General features: G+C 50.7%; 1 protein-coding gene across 10 annotated transcripts in view; it reads left to right on the top strand.

Moving 5' to 3' along the window:
* Nucleotides 1-1,150: 1,150 nt before the first annotated feature.
* Nucleotides 1,151-20,491, top strand: part of HRH2 (histamine receptor H2) — a 49,705-nt gene continuing 30,364 nt past the window's right edge. For 5 of the 10 annotated variants that reach the window (XM_061429969.1, XM_061429968.1, XM_061429967.1 and 2 more), the window contains exon 1: nt 10,872-20,422. The gene's annotated coding sequence lies outside the window, so the exon portion shown is untranslated. Of the gene's footprint in view, nt 1,243-10,871; nt 20,423-20,491 lie in introns of those variants that run through there. The other 5 variants (XM_061429972.1, XM_061429973.1, XM_061429970.1 and 2 more) reach the window with 5 other exon arrangements.

Raw genomic sequence — 20,491 nt, 5'->3', positions numbered from 1 at the left:
GCACACATATAGCCTTGGGGCGGGGGTGGGGGGTGGGGGTCCACAGCGACAGAATGACTTGGGGTGGTGTGTCAGTCAGCAGCAGCACATACCTGAAACTTAGACTCAGCAGAACCAGCTCCCTTTCCCCCTGCTTTGTCAAGCTTCTGCAGAAACTCCCCTCCACGTATCAGATGGGGCAGCCCCTCTGACTGCCTGCCTCACTTACACTGGGTTAGCAACCCAGGCCTGGCACAACCCTCACCACCCTGCCCACCCAGGCTCCACTCTACCAAGGTCTGCTGGGTTAGCATAGCAGCCTTGATACTTGGATCTGTAATAGAGGCTTTCTCCCATCGGGCCTCTGTGTTTTCATCTGAAAGGCGGGTGTTATTTTCCCTACTCCAAGAGCCCCTTTCCCCAAGACTCTCCTTCCTACCTTTTCTCTCTCTCCATCTCTCCCTTCAACTAGAACAAGTCCACTCTGGGGATTTCTGAAACTCCACTGATTTTTTTTTTTTTAATTAATAACCCCTTAACAGATTTCTCTGTGCCCTTAAGCCTCAGGCCCTCGTTGTTTCCAGTCCAGATCCCAGAATTGTCCAGACTTTGCCCCTGAAACTAGTTCTTCCTCTCTCTTCTAGCTTGATTCCAGGGTGGCTGAGAGCTGGACACCCAAGGGTAGCGGGTGCCACCTGATCCCATGGGTCTAGCCCTCCCAGGGCAGGCTGTCCAGCTGTGGGCAGAAACCAGCGCTGGACCACAGTCAGGAGTCCCCTTCCTCTTAGCCAGGGAAGGCACAGCTGGAATCTGGGTCCCAGGCCAGGCAGTGGGGGGAGCGGGCGGGAGGGAGGGGGGAAAGTGAGGGAAAGAGGGGGGAGCGTGACCAAAAAAAAGACAAAAGGGAAAGTGTCAGAGGCAGAGAGAGAAGGAAAGAAGGTCCAGGAGAAAGCAAAAGACAGCGTGGGAGAGTGTGGGAGAGGCAGGAAAGCCAAGGAGGAGAGGACGTGAGTGTGTGCGTGCGCCGTGGAGGAAAGAGACGAGAGAGAGGGAGAGAAGGAGGCTTGGAGAGGGAAGGAAGGGAAGGAGAGAGCGGGAGCCAGGAGCAGCGAGCTGGGGGCGGAGACGAGGAAGTGGGTGCGAGGCGCAGGGCGCGGGCGGGCGGGGAGCGCCGCCCGCTCCATCCCTGCCCGGAGCGCAGCCGGCGCGGGCGCAGGACGGAGGCGAGCCCGAGCGGAGCCACCTTGGCGGCAACACCTCCAGGTAACGCGGCCGCCGTCTCCCCGCCGGGCCTGGGCGCGGGGCGGGGTCCCCGGGCAGGCCCTGGAGGAGAGGAGGCGCGCCCCTGACGGCTGCCCCCGGCTCCCCGTCGCCGGCTTGACCCTGACCCCAGGTTCGAGCCCCGGCCCGTCCGCGTGCGGGCTGTGACTGACCTTGGACCAGTCCCTTTGCCGGCGAGACTCAGTTTCCTTGTGTGACTCGCGGGGGTGGCGCCCTGGGAACGTGGCAAGCGCGGGATGCAGCCCCGGTGGGTCTGCGGTGGTGCTCTGGGCGCGGGATCGCGCGGAAGTCCCCGCTGCCCCCGTGGGGATGGATTTGGAAAACCCACTTTCGCAGAAACAGCCCGTGTTTTGTCCCTATGTCTGGGCGCTGGCGTTTTCTCAGAGCGTTGTCTGTGGGCGCAAGGCACGACTTTCTGCTTAAGGAAAGCCGGTAGAGGGCAGGGGGTGGGCAGGGAGGAGGGTCCCAGCTCCTTAGAGAGCCTTCGCCCTCCTGGACTGTCACCCCGATGCCCGGGAGCGAGGACCTGGAACCGGGAGCTTCTGGACAGCGAGCCTCCAGGATGCAGCCGGGCAGGTGGCCTCGGCTTGGAGGCTTGGAAACGCAGTTCTGCCGCCTAAGGCGTGCAGCTGACCTTGAGCATGGGAACCTCAATTTCTTCCCCCATGAATAGGGCCAGACTCAAGGATAAGAAGGTGGGGCAGGCAGGTACCTGCGGGTCGTGGTATTCCCAGCGGCAGCTGTCATATCCTAACTCGGGAGCCCAGAGTCCTGGCTCTGGTTGCCTCCTGAATACTCATTTGTATGTGCCAGATCCGTCCTGGTCTCCTTTGCCAGAGCTGGTTAGTGGTCCAGCTGGGCATGAAGCAGTGCCCAGGGAATGAGGAGGGGGGGTGTCAGGAGACCCCTCCCCAACCCAGATACAACATCCTGGTGGTTATTTTAAACGTGCAGCCTTTAAGGTGACAGCTTATATCCAGTAAAGACTTCTGAGGGACGCTCTCAGAGCCTCAGTTTCCTTATTTGTAATAGAAAGTCATGAATTCCTCCCTGTTCGTGAGATTCCTGTTGTTGGAGGTTATGTAAAGCAATTAGTAAATGATATTTATTGACACCTCTGACCCTGAGTTATGAGGAGAATTGAATAGAATGAAAAAAGAACATTTCTTTTGCACCTGCCAGGCCTGGTAACTCAGTGAGTGATGTATATGGTATTGGCTATAGTCATTGCAATAATCGGGAAGCCAGTGCCATTAAATTCCAGTTTACAGAAAACCAAGGTTCACAGCGTCTGTGATTTCCACAGCGTCACACTGGTGGGAAGTGCCTGCCCTGGGGTTGGCCCCAGTCCTGCCTGATCGTAGAGTGCTTCTCAGAGCATCAAACTGCGCCCCAAATCTGGTGGTGGATGACGTTCCTGGTACCTGGTTAGTTGCGTGCTTGTTGCCTGGTTTCTTGTGACACACGTGTTAGGAAGAGGTGATTATGTTAATCGCTGGAGAAAGTGAGTCTGAACTCTGGCTGTGGTGTGTGTTGGGGGGTGCCTTTGCCAGGCGATTTCTCCAGAAGTCTGGAAGGAAGGAAGGTCACGACCCAACTCCACACGGGAAGCAGACACCAGGCTGACTCACTCTATCCCGCCAACTTCTTTTCCTTCTCCTGCCACCTCATCCCAGTTCACCTCACCTCCGTTCCCCTCAACCTCGGCTGCCTCTCCAGGTCACAAGAGCAATCTTCCTTCTGCATCCTCTCATGATGACTAATGGAACCGACCGTCCGGGCTGAGTTGTCTGAGGGGAAAACAAATCCAGCTGTGGTCCACCTCCGCCAGGGCCCCAGAGAATCAGAAACAGGATTGGGTCAAAATCTCAAGGATTTAGCTCAGCTTCTGGAGAATGTCTATGATGATGGGAAAATGGACACCCTGCTCTGGGAAAATGGGTGTTGTGGCCGGCTGGAGAGGTTCCTTTGCCAAAAATGCTCTAAGAGAAGAGGAGGACATCCAAACAAGATGATGGGAATATAAGCCAAGGCTCAGCTGGAAAGAGATTCATCAACAGAGAGGACCTGAATGTTTGAAAGTAGGAAATCAACTGAGGAAACTATGGAACAGTCAGGTGGCTAATAAAAATGGACAGTTTTTTTTTTTATGATAAATTTTATGTTATCTGTATTTTACCACAGTATAAAAACACTTGAAATTATAGTTGATTTACAACATAGTATTAATTTCTGCTGTTATAGCAAAGTAATTCAGTTATACGTATATATATATATATATATATTTTTTTTTTTTTTTAGAGAGAGAGAGAGACATTCTTTTTTCAAATATTCTTTTCCATCACGGTTTATCATAGGCTCCTGAATACGGTTCCCTGTGCTGTGCAGTAGGACCTTGTTTACCCATTCTATATGTAACAGCTTACACCTGCTAATCCCATCCTCCCACTGCTCCCCACCTCAGCCGCTTCCTCTGGACAATCACCAGCCTGTCCTCTATGAGAAATGGACAGCTCTTCATGGATGGGACAGAGAAGGCAATGGCACCCCACTCCAGTACTCTTGCCTGGAAAATCCCATGGACGGAGGAGTCTGGTAGGCTGCAGTCCATGGGGTCGCGAAGAGTCGGACACGACTCTTCGACTTCCCTTTCATGGATGGGGACATGCATATGTATAATATGTGGCGTCACAAATTGGTGGCAAGTACTTAGAAAAAAGACTGGAAGGATGTAAGTCAAACGGCATTAACAGTGTTTGCCCATGGGAGATTTATTCCCCCTTTATAATTTATGAACTTTCCAGATTTTATGCAGGGAACATATACTATAATAATTAGTGGACAGGGAACTGTCTGACTTTTAAGGACCATCTACCCCACCCACTCCCACCTCTTCCTGGCCAGCACCCAGGACACGGCTGGGGTATGGAGGCCTGTCAGCAATAGAGACACCTCTGTATTGAGGCCTGGCAGGCATCTTAGAAGGAAGAAGGAATACTAAATTTTTAATACCGCCAACATCTGGCATTAGTTACGTTTTTACTGTGTGCTCGTGGTAAAGCTGCGAGGCAGGTGCTAGCGAGAGCCCCATTTTTCAGAGAAGACACCAAGAATGAGATACCTTCAGCCACTTCCCCAGTCACACAGGGTCCAAACCCAGGCCACCCAAACTCAGAGTCTGCACTCCTAGCTGCAGTCAGGAAGGGTCAACAGATGCCATCGGTTGGCATCTTAGTACTTATCACAGAAACCCTGGGGGAGGCAGTGCTCCTCTGCACTTTCCAGGGGAAGAAATGACTTGAGAAATTCCCTGGCGGTTCGGTGGTGATGACTCAGTCTCTCACGTGGGGGCCCAGGGTCAGTCCCTCTTCGGAGAACGAAGATCCTGCAAGCTGTGGGGCATGCCCCCCAAAATTAAATCAAGTTCCTTTTTAAAAGAAAAGAAATGGCTCCGCAGTGACCTCTGAAGTGCTAGGCCTTGTGCTACGGACCCAAAGGCACATAAGGTGTCATCCCCACACAGACGTGGGGAGAGCGGTGTGTGAACTGTGTCCGTGGGGCTTTCCTAGTGGGTGTGGAGAATTGTTTTAGGCACCGTGGGGCCTCAGAGGAGGAAGAACGGAGGCTCTCAGACAACATGGTATCTGAAATGGTTCTGGAAGGATTAGCAAGACCCCACCAGGTGAGCAAGACAGGCTAGAACAGTGGTTCTCAACTGGGCACAGTTTGGCCGCCCAGGGACATTTATCAACATATGGAGATAGTTTTATTATCACAGCTGGGGGTGAGGAGGTGTACTGGTATCTAGTGGGTAGAGGGTGAGGATGCTGCCAAACATCCCACAACGCACAGGATGGCCCCCACAACAGAGAATTCACCTGTCCAAAATGTCAGCGGTACTGAGTACCAGGGTACAGAAACCCTGGAACGGAAGAGAAGGGCCTTCCTGAATAGGGTTGGCCCATTCAGGGCGTCCACGGATATTTAGCAAGTGCCACCTTGGAGCCCGTGATGGCACTCCTGGCCTCCCTGCTGCCACTCTGCCCCCACCACCAGCCAGAGTGGTCTTTAAAAAAAAAAAAAAACATGAAAGCTTTATAGAGATATAATTCACCTGCCATAACATTCAAATATACAAGCCAGTTGCTTTGAGTATATTCATAGAGCTGTGCAGCCATGACTGCTATCTGATTCCAGAGCATTTTCATCACCCCAAAGAGAAACTTTGTACACATTGGCTGTGACTCCCTATCCCCCACCCCCACCCCCACAAATCACTGATCTACTTCATGTCTCTGTGGCTGTGCTTATTCTGGAGATTTTGTGTCAGTGGCATCATGCAACATATGACCTTTTGGGTCTGGTGTATTTCGATTAGCATAGTGTCCTCAAGGCCCATCTATATTGTAGCATGTGTCAGTACTTCACCGCTTTTCATGGCTCAAATAATTTTCCATTCCATGGATAGACCAAATTTTGTTTATCCGATCATCAGTTAATGGTTGATGGGTAATTGGGTCTTTTCTACCTTTTTGGCTATCATGAGCAACACTGCTCTGAACAGTTGTGTACAGGTTCTGTCAGGACATAAATTTTCACTTCTCTGAGGTATATACCTAGAAGTAGAATTATCAGGTCATATGATAACACTAGGTTTAACCCTTTGAAGAAGCGCCAGAATGTTTTCCAAGGCAGTGGCACCATCTTACCTTCCCACCAGCCCTGTTTGAGGTTTCCAGTTTCTTCCCATCCTCACCAGTGCTTATGATCTGACTTTTGGATCCTAGCCATGCTAGTGGGTGTGAAGTGATATCATCGTGGGTTTGATTTGCATTCCCCTGATGGCTAATGAATTTGAACAGCTTTTTGGGGTGCTTCTTGGCCATTTGTGCATCTTGTTTGCAGCACTGTCTTTTCAGATCAGCTTTAAAAGTTGGTTGCATGCTTCCCTTGCTTAGACCAAATGACAAACCCCACAGCACAGTACCAGGCCTGCACAACAGGGCCTTGTGCCCGTCTTTGAGTGCATCTGCCCTCACTCTGCTATGGCCAAGCCGACCTCAAAGCAGCAAGCCCGTTGCTGTGCAAGTCCTTTGCAGGGGGTTTCCCCTACCCCCCACTGCCACCCCATCCTCCTTTGCATGGGGAGCAGGTCTGGGGTCAGCCTCAGAAAGAGCTTCCCTGTTCTCTTGGTCTCAAGGGCCTTCCCTGACACCCCCCGCCCCAGGCTTTTTCTATCCCCTCTCAAGGTTTCTTTTGAGTATCCTTTTTAGTATCTTATAAAATCCAGAAGAACTGGCCTCCTGTGTGACCCTGGGCAAGTGGCTGCCCCTCTCTGGGTCCCCGCTGCGCCATCTGAAAACAGACACAGGTATATGAGCTGGCTGACCTCATAGGGCCTTTCTAACTCTGCCCTTCATTGATGCCAGCTTCCCTGTGGTAGCTCTGCCAGGAGGCGTCGGCCTGGCGCCATGGCAGTGAGAGAAAGGTGGCTAGAGCCAAGTTAGTCACGGATCGTAGCAGGCAGCGTGGCTGATTATCACCAGCCCCGTGGGGACAGTCTCCAGGAGCATGTGGCAGCCAGGAACAGTAGGAAGAATTGTCAGCAGGTCTGCCCAGGTCTCTACCTTGGCCACTTTCAGCTCTAGAGTCACCCGCTTTCCCCAGGAGAGTAACCTTCTAACCTCCAAACCCTCTCTGAGCATAAGAGCCATCTGGCCCCCTCACTCAGTCACTTAACAAACACTTCCTGGTGGTCTGCTTGTGCCTAGTCCTGGGCGCTGCCCCGAAGACATAGAGACAGATGAGTGCCACCCCTGCCCAAAGACTCAGGTGTCGTGGGGGAGGCAGGCTTGTAGCCAACAGCAGGACAAAAGCAGCCCTGAAGTTGCGAGTAGACCTTAGAGACTGGAATACCCACTGCCCTGGCGGGGAAGCAGGAGGATTCTCAGAGCTGGGTGTGGGGGTGAACGGGAGTGCAGCAGGTAGGCAGAGTGTCTGTGTATTAAAGGCATAGAAAGAGGTGTGGAGACATGGCTGCAAAGCCTCCAGGTGTGCTCAGGGCATTCAGAGCAATTAGGTTTTGCCTGAGGCTCCGGGGACAGTGGAAGGAGGTAACAGAGGATTCGATTTGCCGAGATCCTGATCATGGAAAGCCTGCAGTGCCGAGCAGAAGAGTGTGGACTTAGCCCTGGAGGCTGCAGGAGCCAGGAAGAGATCGGAGGCTGAGGATAGAGGCCATCAGGTTGCACTTTTGCAAAGTGCCCTTTCCCTAAACAGCACAGAGGCCAGGGTGCTGGGGAGCGAAGGGGAGACCAGGCACCCCGTCTGGATACCCTCGCTCTTTCCAGATGAGCAGAAATGAAGGCTGGAGCACTGCCGCTGGAGGGAAGGGGCAGAGCCTAAAGCCGTTTGGCAGACAGAAGCCCCCGAAGGAGATCGGGGAGTCTAAATAATGAACGACACGGGAAATGCCAAGGCCAGCCTCCCAGGCTGCTGTGATGGGGAGGCATGGGAGCTGTGCGAGCTGGCCTGTGAGGGTGGCGTTTTCCTGGTGGCTGAGACACGACCACAGAGGCAGAGGTAGAGGGTGTCCAGACCGAGGGGTTGGGTTGTGCAAAGGCACAGAGGTGTGAGACTGTGGAGAGTGAAAGGAAGGCTGAAGCTTTCTGGGTGGTTGAAGCACAGGGTGTGATAAGAGGGGAGGGGAAACAGGCTGGGGAGGGCAGAAGGGGCAGACACTCTGGCCTCTGAAGGCTGTAGGAGTCCCAGCTATGGCGCCTCTGCCCGTCCCTTCCAGACGCAGAGCACTCACTACCCCGGAGAAAGCCCATTGCTAGATTCAATCACCCCTCTTCTGGACCACACTCCCAGGGCAGAGGTGGGTAAATGTCAGATCCCCCCGCCCCCGCAACCCTGAACAACTGACCGATGGATTTGGTCTAGGGCAGAATTTGCAAAGCTGTATGAAAGGCGGGAGGGTGGTTAGAAAAGCAACCAGATCCTGGGGGCTGACCTTGCTCTCCGAGAGCGCCAGGAATGTGCCAAGGTCCTAGACGCCTGCTGGTGGAGGACTTTTGCAGAAAACTGTAAGATTTTTTTTTTAAGCCATTATTTTAAAATGAGATTTCATTGAAAAGTTTGGGTCTTCTATTTATTTTTTTCAAAGACTGTATATATTTTCAGATCTTCCTTCCTTCCTTTCTTTCTTTTTAAATATTTATTTGGCTACTCCAGATCTTAGTTGCAGGCACAGGATCTTCAATCTTTGCTTCTAGGACTGCAGGGTCTAGTTCCCTGGGCAAGGACTGAACCCAGCCCCCCTGCATTTAGTGGTAAAGAACCCGTTTGCCAAAGCAGGAGATGTAAGAGACACAGGTTCAACCCCAGGGTGGGGAAGATCCCCTGGAGGAGGGCATGGCAACCCACTCCAGTATTCTCACCTGAAGATCCCCATGGACAGAGGAGCCTGGTGGGCTACAGTCCATGGGGCTGCAAAGAGTTGGACGCTGAAGCGACTTAGCATGCACACACCCTTGCCTTAGGAGCATGGAGTCTTAGCATTGACCCACCAGGGAAGTCCCCTAGATGTTTTATTTTAAAGCCAGAAGTACTCACTTAAGGGCTTCCCTGGTAGCTCAGTTGGTAAAGAATCCGCCTGCAATGGGGGAGACCTGGGTTTGATCCCTGGGTTGGGAAGACACCCTGGAGAAGGGAAAGGCTACCCACTCCAGTATTCTGGCCTGGAGAATTACATGGACTCTATAGTCTATGGGGTCACAGGGAGTCGGACACGACTGAGCGACTCTCACTTACTCACTTAAACATCATATTTCCCGTTTCTCCTGAAGACTGTGGTGATCCCATGGCACTGGGCCCTTACTGACCACAGGGTCCTTCCCTCTGGCCCACGTCCCGATCTGCTCTCTGAGTCAACACGCTTGCACACCCCACAGTCCCAGAGGATGTAGACTGTTCATACACAGCCTGCCTGGGTCAGGAGGCCCTCGGACCTAGGAGGTCTGAACAGCCTCCTAGTTTTCTCTGCCCTAGTACCTTCCCTTGCCCTGCATTCCCTGACAGGTCCTGGGAGCATCATTGTCAGGCGAGGCTCCATGGTAAAAGTAGGGCTGGTGGAAAGAGGGTGGGTCTGGGATCTGATTTGGCTTTTTGGAAAGCCCTGCAATCCACAGGGCCTGTCAGTCACAGACATGCTGGTGGACTCGTTCCAGCAAGACCCCAGCTGACTTGATTCACCCCTGAGTCATTCCCAGTACAGACTCCTTTGTTTAAGCAGTACCCTGCCCCTATTTGGGGAAATACCGCCTTTTGCTAAAGGTTTATTAGATAGCTAAGACTTTTTCTTCTCACTTTTTCATTAAACACTGATATGGCTCAGAAGTACAATATACAAAGGTGTGTGCATGCTTAGTCACTCAGTCATGTCTAACTCTTTGCGACCCCATGGACTGCAACCCGCTAGGTTCCTCTGTCTGTGGGGATTCTCCAGGGAAGAATACTGGAGTGGGTTGCCATGCTCTAGTCCAGGGGATCTTCCCAACCCAGGGATTGAACCCAGGTCTCCTGCATTGCAGGCAGATTCTTTACCAGCTAAGACACCAGGGAAGCCCATACAAAGGTACATGATATAATATACAAAGGCTCCGTCTACCTTGCCCAAAAGAGGGGGTCAATTTTATTTTGTTGCAATGTATCTTTTCAGATTTTCTTCATGCAAAAATGCATACACTTCATATATAAACACAAGCATGCGTACTAAGTCACCTCAGTCGTGTCTGACTCTTTGCGACGCTATGGACTGTAGCCTGCCAGGCTCTTCTGTCCATGGAATTCTCCAGGCAAGAATACTGGAGTAGGTTGTCATGCCCTCCTCCAGGGGATCTTCCCGACCCAGGGGTCGAACCCATGTTTCTTCCATCTCTTGCATTGGCTGGTGGGTTCTTTACCGCTATCACCGCCTGGGAAGCACCATATATAAACACATGTTTACATATATATGGTGTATTCTCACCTTTGATATAAGGAGAATATATTAGATACACTTCTGCATCTTCCTGTTGCTTTTTAGTCTCAGTAGGATTAATTCTCAAGTGTAGAAGATTTTGAATAAGGAGATACAGAAGAAAACAGTAACAAAAAATTGTATCACCATCTGAAGAAAGCCACTATTACCATCCAGCCTTCCCTTCTAGACATAAACTTTATTTGTTGTGTTTCTCCCCAGCCGGTTAACAGAGTAGAAGTTCACAGTTACAGTCATCCTCTGTATACAATCTGAATCCTACTGTTTTACTACTTAAATATAAGCATTTCCCCTTATTTCATAGTTTCCAAAATGTGATAGCAACAGCTCTAGTAATTCCATTAGGACATAATTTACGCCTCTGTTCTTCCAGTTTTGAACATATAAAAGTCATCTGCAGCATCACCTGTCATAAATAATACAGTTAAGCCTACAGTTTGTGTGTATTTGGAATTGTGTTGAGTGAGCATCTTCAGAAAGCCTGCATCCGGAGTAGAAGCCAGGCAGCAGTCATTTGGTCCCCCAGGGCTGGGGGCTGGGAGCATGTAGCTGAGGGAGGGGCTGTGGGCGGGGCCTTGGGGGGTTGAAGGGACCCGGAGGCCAGCGGGCAGCTGGAGGGAGGCAGGCTCTTGTCCCAATTGTGCGAGTGTTTGTGCATCTGTAGAGCACTCACTTGCGCTCAGCACTTAGTGGTCTCTGGAGCGTCACACACGTTTGCCCAGCTACTCCTCACAACAGTCAGATAACGGAAAGATTCCTTGTATTTCCATTGTGCCAGGTGAGGAATCTGAGGTGGGAGAATCCAAGTCCCTGCTCCCTATGGCCGCATAAAGAAGCAGTGGTGCAGAACGTGGCCCAGGTCACTGGTCCTGGAGGCGCCTTGCTCTTAACCCCCCACCAGCCACCCTTGTGTGTTTGGGACTAGCATCCCCCTTTTGCAGAAAGGGAAACTGAGGCTCAAGGCAGAGCTGCCTGGCTAACAGTGCCTCCCTGGCAAGTAGCAGAGCTGGGATCCAAACCTGTGGCAGCTGCTGGGAAAGACCTTATTTGTATCAGGGCTGAGCTGGGGAGAGGTGAGAGGCAGGCTGGGAGGAGAAGCCCTCTGACCCGCACATGGTCCCAGCCAGCCGTGGAGACTGTGCAGGGCTGCCCAGGAACTGCCCCTGTGCTCAGACCTTCCAGACGAAGACGTGTTTACCTGGGTGCCTTCTCTTGCAGGAGGGCGGGCAAGAAGACCAGAGAATGGCCAGGGGGCAGGGAGAGATATTTACCAAGGGGCCACCACGTCTCTAGCATCCCGCTGCCTTCACATTTCATCTTGCCAGCATCGCATGCTGTGGTTTTATGCTCGTTACAGATGGGAAAACTGAGCCTCCGACAGGTTCCTGGTTCCTCTCCACTACACCGTGTTAGCTTCCTGGGTTGAATGAAATACTCAAGCGTGGCAAGTGGCCCTGAGTGCCCTGGGGTGGACTTGGATGGTCAGTTGTCTCAGATAACAACCATCCCATCACACGGTGAATAGATTGGCTTTTTAGTTCTCCTTCAGACTTTGTCCTTTATTTAAAGAAAGTTATCAGTTAGGTGCTAATGTGTCTTTAACACCTTTGTAGCACAGCCTTTCTAACCAGGAGAGGGTTAGGCTGGCTTTTCAGGCAGCAGCAGCTACATGGAATTTAATAACATCAGCTCTGTTTCCACTGCCTTTGTTTTCAGGGTAGCCTATTTGAGGGAAAGTGATCCTGGTGGTTATTGTAATAATAAGACAAAATTCCTTTTGCAATTCATTCCATCACTTTAAAGAAAAATGTTAAGTACAAAATAGAACTGGTGTATTTTGTGGGTTTGGCAAAATCATGGAGTTGGTCCATGAATGCATGAAGTTTGGAAATATAGGAGGCTTCAGACAGGGTATGCTGTTTGCAATTGGAAACTGAGAGGGTCCTTCCCTCCTCTGGCCAGCTGTGTGACCTCAGCCCAGGCATTCGGCATGTCCGAGCCGTCTTTGCAAAGTGTAGTAATAGTGACTGCCCTGGCAGCCCCGCAGGGAGTTCTCCTGCAAGACTGGAGGGTGTGGAAAGTGGGGGAGGGCAGAGAGGATTACCTAAGATAACCAGTGTGTGAATGTTCCTGGCAAGCCTTCGCTGTTTGCTGTGGATATCTTTAAGGTGACCCAGTGAGCTGCAGGACTTTCGCCTTGTAAGAGCAAGCTATGTGCCCTGCTGGGAGGGCAACACCTTGCTGAAGTGAGGCTGGGGGGAAGAACAGAGAGGAAGGAACATGCATATTGGGCGGTGGTTCTGGTGCCCAGCTCTACTGTCACCGCTGATGGTGATGCCCGTCGTGGTGATGTGATGGTGGTGGTGGTGATTCTGGTGAGGGCAGTACTGGCAGTGACAAGGACTGTGAGGTGTTCAGTGGAGGGCCTGAGGACTTTTGTATCACCGAGAAGCAACAAGTCAGGGGCTCTGTGAGGCTGTCCAGAAAAAGGGACTTAGATTTGTCCTCTGGGGCTTCATAGCCTTTCAGTAGCCTACAAAAATGTCTGCAAACACACACACAGATACACACACGTACACACACACACATACACATGCATATACACACACACATACATACACACATACACATGCATACACACACACACATACATACACACACAGGTACACACACACATACACACACACACAAATACCAGATCTAAAATGCAAAAAAAAAAAAAAAAAACCCACCAAATTACAAATATTTGTTTAATTGACAATTTACGACAGCTAGTCAGTGGCAGCTCCTTATACTAAACAGCTAAATATAAATCCTATTTTCTATGGAATGTGTTCTAGGAGTATTCTAATGCATTCGGTATGCAATGTGGGGGTGTGCTTCCAAATGAAAGAGTAGGTAGGATTCTATAAGGTTTTTTAAATGGCCACAATTGGCAAATAATTTATAAGCTAGTAAGCCGCCATCCCTGGAGGTATGCAGGGCCATCGGGGATGATTGCCTCTCTGGGATGCTATAGGAGGGGTTCCTGAGCACCAGATGACCACTGAGTGTTGTTTCTACCCAGAACCCTCTTATTTTAATTAGTCTGGGAGTTTGTGATTCTTTCCCTCCCACCCCCTCCAGACACGCACACACATCAAATTGTTACAAGAAACTTTTAAGATATTCTAAGCCCATCTTCCCTCTTTTCTGCTGAGGAAACTGGCGGTATAAAACCTGTGGGAGGTAACAGAGCAAGTCAGAGTCACACCAGGGACTCAGACTCAGGTTTCAAATTCCCTGCCCAGTGCCCTCTCTACCCAGCCTCTGCACCCCACGGAGTTTTGTCCTGGGTGGCAGAGATTTGGGTCCCCCTGCAAACACTGGCAATACAGGGTATCATCTCCCCCAGAAGAATCAAGGCAGAATTTTCATTTGGCCCCATCCAATGCCTGTCTTGGAAAGTACCCCCACCCAGACCTTCCCCACACTTGTTACCTCGAGTCTGGTCATGGACTTTGATCAGGTTATAAAGCACCATAAACTTCAAGTTCCTCATCTATAAAGTGGAGGTAAATAATGGTGTCCATGTAGGAAGGCTGTTGCAGAGAGATTAAATGGGATTAAGTATGTAAATATCAGTTCTTAGAGCATTGCCTACACTTTCAAAGCACCCCACAAATGGGGTATTATGTTGCAATGATGGTTGTTTTCAGTATGCATCAGTCAACCCAATAAATATTAATCGAGCCCCCATTAAGTGCCTGTTAGGGAACAAAAAATTGATCCTGGCCTTCATGATGCCTGTGTTCTATTTAGGAGAGAGATACAGTGAACAAATAGGGAAAAAAAGAAAAAAGTGCCAAAAAAAATTGGCTCTCTCTGTGGAGTGAAATATGGTGAGGGTTCAAGGAGCTGCTCCAGGGGTCACGAAGGATGCCCTCCACAGAACTGATTTTTGAGCCAAGATGCCAGTGTCCACATCAGCCGCAGATCAAAGTAGAGGCCTGAGGAGGAGACTGTGAATGCCCAAGGCTCTGGGGCAGGGTCAGAGTGCCGGGTACCCAGTGAGTCCTGAGGCCCAGGAAGGAGGTCAGAGAGATGGGGCATGGATCCCGGGGGGGAGAATGTCTTGTGAGCCAAGGAGCGTGTGTGAGGCACAGTGTGGATGAGACAGGAGCAAGAGGGCAGTGCTGGAGACCAAAGGGAGCAGCAGAGATGCCTGCTGACAACTGTCACGGAAGTCCAGACAAGAGATGGTGCTGGCCTGGACTAGGGCAGGATGGCAGCAGCCAAAGAAAGTAGTCTCATCCAAGAGGTATGTATTTCAGAGGGAAAATCCATCAACTTTGCTGATGGGTTGAATGTTGGGAATGAAGGAAAGACAGTGGTCCAAGATGATGCTTGAATATGTAGCCTGAGCCCCAAGGTGGATGAAGGGGAAACAGAGGCTAGAAAAGAGACTCAGAGATCCTCCTTTCCTAAGTGTCCTCAGTGTCCAGAACAGGAAAACTCGATGGAGCCCGAAAGCATGTCGGTGGTTGCCGGGAACCAGAGACAGGGAGTGATTGCTTAACGGGTGTCGGCTCCCTTCAGGGTGATGACCATGTCTGAAAACCAAGTGGAACTGGTAGTTACACAACATTATGAATGGGCTGAGTGCCATTGAACTGCGCACTTTGATCTTATGTGCCCTTCACCTACATGGAAAAAAAAAAGGGGGAAATAGAGATGCTCCTAAACAACAATGACCAAGGGAATTTGTTGTCATCCGATGTGGCTTCAGCTGCCCACATCAACCGTTGGCAGAGGCCAGGCAGATGGCCTGGGGTCTCTCACTGAAAAGAAAACACCTCAGCAAGAACTGGTCACACAAATAGTCAGCAAATAAACCAAATTATATGCATGTCTTAGTTGGCGGGGGGCGGGGCGGCATAGTGGTTGGCTATGGACACTCAGAGACAGTGGAGTTAGATCTGGCTCAAAGCCTTGCCTGCCTCTTTACCAGCTGTGCACCTTTGGACAAGTGACAACGTCTGAAGCTGAGTTTCACAATCTGTCAAATGGGACTCATAATAATCTCTGCCTCACAGAGATATTTGGGGCTTCCTAGGTGATGCGGTGGTAAAGAATCTGCCTGCCAAGGCAGGAAACGCTAGAGATGCAGGTTTACTCCCTGGGTTGGGGAGATCCCTGGGAGTAGGAAATGGCAACCCACTCCAGAGTTCTTGCCTGGAGAATCCCACGGATAGAGGAGCCTGGTGGGCTACAGTTCACAGTCCAGGGAGTCGCAAAGAGTCGAACATGACTGAGCACCGCACAGCAGCCTAGAGATACTAAGCTACCTGTGGGTGCTCAGCAGATGGAAGAGGTCGGTGTTCTGGCTTCCAGCCCAGGTCATCTTCCTGGCACTGTGATGCCCAAGTGATAACAGTCATCACAGGAAAAGGTCTGCTTTGCTGCACCCTGCCTTTCTGGGCTGGTAGACACACATGGGTGGGGCTCTTCTTTGGATGTGCCAACAGCAGCGGTTACAGAACCTGCCCCAAATTCCAGATAATATTTGGGTCCCTTCACCTCTCAGCCTGTGCAGAGGGGGACACTCCTCCAAGTGGGCTGCAGTGTTTGGGACAATTTGGGCTTGAGAGCAGAAGTGAAAACAATCCCAGCTTCAGATCCCTGTCAGCTCAGAAGACATGAAATGGTGGAACAAAAACTCAGACCATCAGGAGCCCAAGGCCTTTCTCTCTAATGAACAACCCCAACCAGAAATTGTATACTGCCGTAAGAGGTTTTTTGCCAAACGTCTCGCCTATTACGGGGAAGGAGTTAGAAATCTATAACCACGAAGATCAAAGACAGCAAAAGAGGAAGTATCTTCTGCTGCGGATGCCCGGGGAACTCACACCATCTCTTTGGAAAGCCTGAAGGGCATAGTTTCTTTCTCTGTAGGAAAACTGAAATAATAGCAACTGAGAACCAGGATTCTGGAGTCAGACAGACGGGGGTTCAAATTCTGACTTTTCGACTTGGTGATATTGAGACTTTGGGCAACCTCACTTTCCTGAACCTGGGTTTCTGCATTTTTAAAATGAGGAAAAGACTTCTTGCCACAGGATGTTGTGGTAAAGCGTGAGTGAGAGGATGTTCAGAGAGCACATAGCCCTAGGCGTGTCGTGAAGCAAGCATCTGACGTATGTTCATCGGTCAGAAGTGCCTCATTGATTGACGGCTGACTGGGATCAAGAGGGTTGTGCCCCACAGCTCTCAAGGCAACCTCGGACCTGTTGATGGAACCTCCAGGGCTGGCCTGCTGCCCTTAGAACTAAATGCAAACTCCTCAGCACTTCCCCCACAGCTACATTTCCCTCCCCACCCTGAGAATTGGCTGGAAAGGTTGGCAGAGACCAGATCATGCAGGGCTAAGGCTTGGCAGCCATTGTCATCTTTATGCAAATGACAGGAGAAGCAATCAGAGGGGCTGGGCCTGACCAGTCCTATCAGTAACTGCGGGAAGAGGGGTCCCTCAGGGTGAGCTTGGAGCAGAGGACTTACTAGTAAGGGGCTCTTGACTGAAGTCAGTCAGTTCTGAGAACTAGTGGCATGTGGGACACTACCCTCTTGATCCCAGTCGGCCGTCAATCAATGAGGCACTTCTGACCCATGAACATACGTCAGTCATGTCTGACTCTTTGTGACCCCATGGACTGCAGCACACCAGGCTTCCCTGTCCATCACCAACTCCCAGAGCTTGCTCAAACTCTTGTCCATAGAGTCAGTGATGCCATCTAACCATCTCATCCTCTGTCGTCCCCTTCTCCTCCTGCCTTCAATCTTTCCCAGCATCAGGGTCTTTTCTAATGAGTCAGCTCTTCGCATCAAGTGGGCAAAGTATTGGAGTTTCAGCTTCAGCATCAGTCCTTCCAATGAATATTCAGGACTGATTTCCTTTAGGATGGACTGGTTGGATCTCCTTGCAGTCCAAGGGACTCTCAAGAGTCTTCTCCAACACCACAGTTCAAAAGCATCAATTCTTCTACTCTTGACTGAGTAGACCAAGTGCCAGCCCTGGCCTGGAGCCCCGACGCACCAGGTCCGGCTCTTAAGTGTCACCCGAGCACACAGCCGCCTTTCCTTTGCTGTTGTTCCTTCCACCTGGGTGCCCTCTGTCTGCCCTTCTCTGCTGGTCAAGCCCTGTGGCCTGGCTGTTAGTTTGGCCATAGGTGATGTCTACCCACAGTTGTCATTGTTCAGTCGCTCAGTCATGTCTAACTCTTTGTGACCCCATAGACTGCAGCATGCCAGGCTTCCCTATCCTTCACAATCTCCCAGAGTTTGGTCAAACTCATGCCCATTGAGTCAGTGATATCATCCAACCATCTCATCCTCTGTCGCCCCCTTATCCACCTGCCCTTGATCCTTCCCAGCATCAGGGTCTTGTCCAGTGAGTTGGCTCTTTGCAAAAGGTGGCCAAAGTATTGGAGCTTCAGCTTCAGCATGAATACCCATGAATATCCCAGGTTGATTTCCTTTAAGATTGACTGGTTTGATCTTCTTGCTGTCCAAGGGATTCTCAAGAATTTCTTCAGCACCACGATTTGAAATCATCAGTTCTTCAGTGCTCAGCCTTCTTCATGGTCCAACTCTCACATCCGTACATAACTACTGGAAAACCCATGGCACTAACTATAGGTAAAGAGATTCCCAAGGTCCCAAGGGAAATATGGTGAAGGAAGTCTTTCCTGCACCCTTGGCTCAGCCCCCATAAACCTCCATGGAAGCAGTCAGTCCCTTTTCACACGTGTCCTTCCTGGACCAGTTGTGTGTCAGTGCAAGAGCACAAAAACACACACGCGTTCCCCCTTTAGAATGTCACACCCCACACATACAGAGAACATTCCACATCAGCCCCAAAGCCTGCAACGGTCCTTTATTTAATTTTAATTTTTTTATTAAAGTACAGTTGATATATGGTATTATGTAAGTTACAGGCATAAAATATAGTGAATCACAGCATTTACAATATATCCTTGTAGCTTATTTATCCATAGTAGTTTGTACTTCTTAATCCACTACCTTTATACTGGCCCTCCCTCCCATCCTTCTCCCTGCTAGTAACCACTAATTTGTTCTCTGTATCTGTGAGTCTGCTTCTTTTTTAGAAAACAGCAAGGAAGTTTCTCAAAAAACTAAAATTAGAGCTACCATATGACCTAGCAATTTCACTCTTGGATATATATCTGAAAAAAAACCCCCACTAATTTGAAAAGAAACATGTACCCCAATGTTCGTAGCAGCGTTATTTACAGTCGCCAAGGTATGGAAGCAAGCTAAGTGTCTATCAACAGATGAACGGAGAAAGAAGATGTGATACATATATATACCATGGAATAGTATTCAGCCATAACAAAGAAAGAAATACTGCCATTTGTAGCAACATGGATGAACTTGGAGGGTATTATGCTGAAGTGAAATAAGTCAGACACAGACAAACAAATACTCTATGATATCACCTATATGTGGAATCTGAGAAATGCGAGAAGCTGGTGCAGTTGTCCTTTTGATGATTGCATTGCATGCTGTCCCAGGGATTTGAACAACATTTCCAGGTCATATGATGAATTCCTCAAAGTGCAACTGCTGGGTCAGCTTGTTTTTTTAGCATTCATGGGGTTTTCCAGGCCCCATAAGATGTTGCCTTCTGCACACACACACCGCTGTCACCTGCCCCCACCCACAGCATCACCACAGCATCCTCCCAGTTCCCATAGCCCCTTGCTGCTCCCCACACCCTCCATGGCCCCTGCCCCCATCGCTAGGCAGTGTCTGAACTGCTGGGGGCTGGACCCGCCTCACCCTTTGGGTGCGCCCCCGGGCCCTGCCCCGCATCCCGGGCTCCCAGTGATGGAGTCCCAGAGTGCCACCAGCCTTTCTGAAGTGGCGTGGCCCCCACCACCTGGTCTCCAGTCACGCTGCTCAGCACCTTTGTGTGCAGCCACAGCGGGGCTTGGAAGGCCCGTCTTCCCTCCTTCAAGAATGAGAGTCACCCTGCTGACAAAGCTTCCACTTCTCAGGCCCCTCTGGGACTCCTGAGTGGGTGGCACTCCTGAGGGAGCTGACCCTGGGGCCACCCTCTGATGCCCGCAGCACCCAGTACCATTCGGACGACAAAGTGACGGGGCGATGTTCTGGGGCATTATGGCTCATAAAGACGAGGAACTGCCTACCAGGGACCCAGTGACCCCTGCATCTCATTACTGGCAGTGATAGCTGGGAGTAGCCAGCAGGACCCAGTAAGGCCCCCTGCCACCCTGCAGCCACCCCCCCCCGCCCCCTGATGTCCCCGCAGGACTGCTGGACATAAAGCCACCTCTGGCCTTCCAGTTGCATCAATCTCCACTCACCCCCCCACCCCCAAGGGCTCCTATAGCTCTGCGGACATCCCCGACTCTCTGCCTCCCAGTGTTTGGAGCAGCTGTCCTCTGGAGCCCGCCCGTCCCCTGTTTTCACTGAGTGACCCTTTTCCTTTCTGTTCAGATCTCAAATCACGTACCCTCCAGACCAGGATGGCTGTGCTTAGTCACTCAGTCGTGTCCAACTCTTTGCAACCCCATGGGCTGGAGCCACCAGGCTCCTCTGTCCATGGGGATTCTCCAGGCAAGAATACTGGAGTGGGTTGCCATGCCCTCCTCCAGGGGATCTTCCCAACCCAGGGATCGAACCCAGGTCTCCCACATTGCAGGTGTCTAAGCCACCAGGGAAGCCCAAGAATACTGGAGTGGGTAGCCTATCCCTTCTCCAGCAGATCTTCCCAACCCAGGAATCGAACCGGGGTCTCCTGCACTGCAGGCGGATTTTTTACCAGCTGAGCTACCAAAGAAGCCTGTGGCTCCTTACACTCCCCCTTTATAGAACTGTCAACATACTGCAGTTGAATTGGCAGCTCTGCTATGAGTTACTTCATGTTTGCTCCCCTCCAACCACCACGCTGTCACAGAAGCTCCAAGATTTGTCTCCCATGTCCACCGCTGTCCCCTGGCACCCAGCACAGTGTCTGCCCTCGGATCCACTCCCTACATATATAGAGCATGTGTGAATGCAGTTTCCTGGCTATGGGGCTTTTGACAATAATAAAAGGTAATATTTTTATTATTATGAAATATTATTTTTATACTATTATTATATTTAATGTAACCTGCCATATGC

Source organism: Bos javanicus, chromosome 10 (genome assembly GCF_032452875.1).
Source record: "Bos javanicus breed banteng chromosome 10, ARS-OSU_banteng_1.0, whole genome shotgun sequence".
Classification (NCBI taxonomy): Eukaryota; Metazoa; Chordata; class Mammalia; order Artiodactyla; family Bovidae; genus Bos; species Bos javanicus.
Note: the sequence above shows the minus strand (reverse complement) of the source record. Positions and strands in the feature narration are given on the sequence as shown.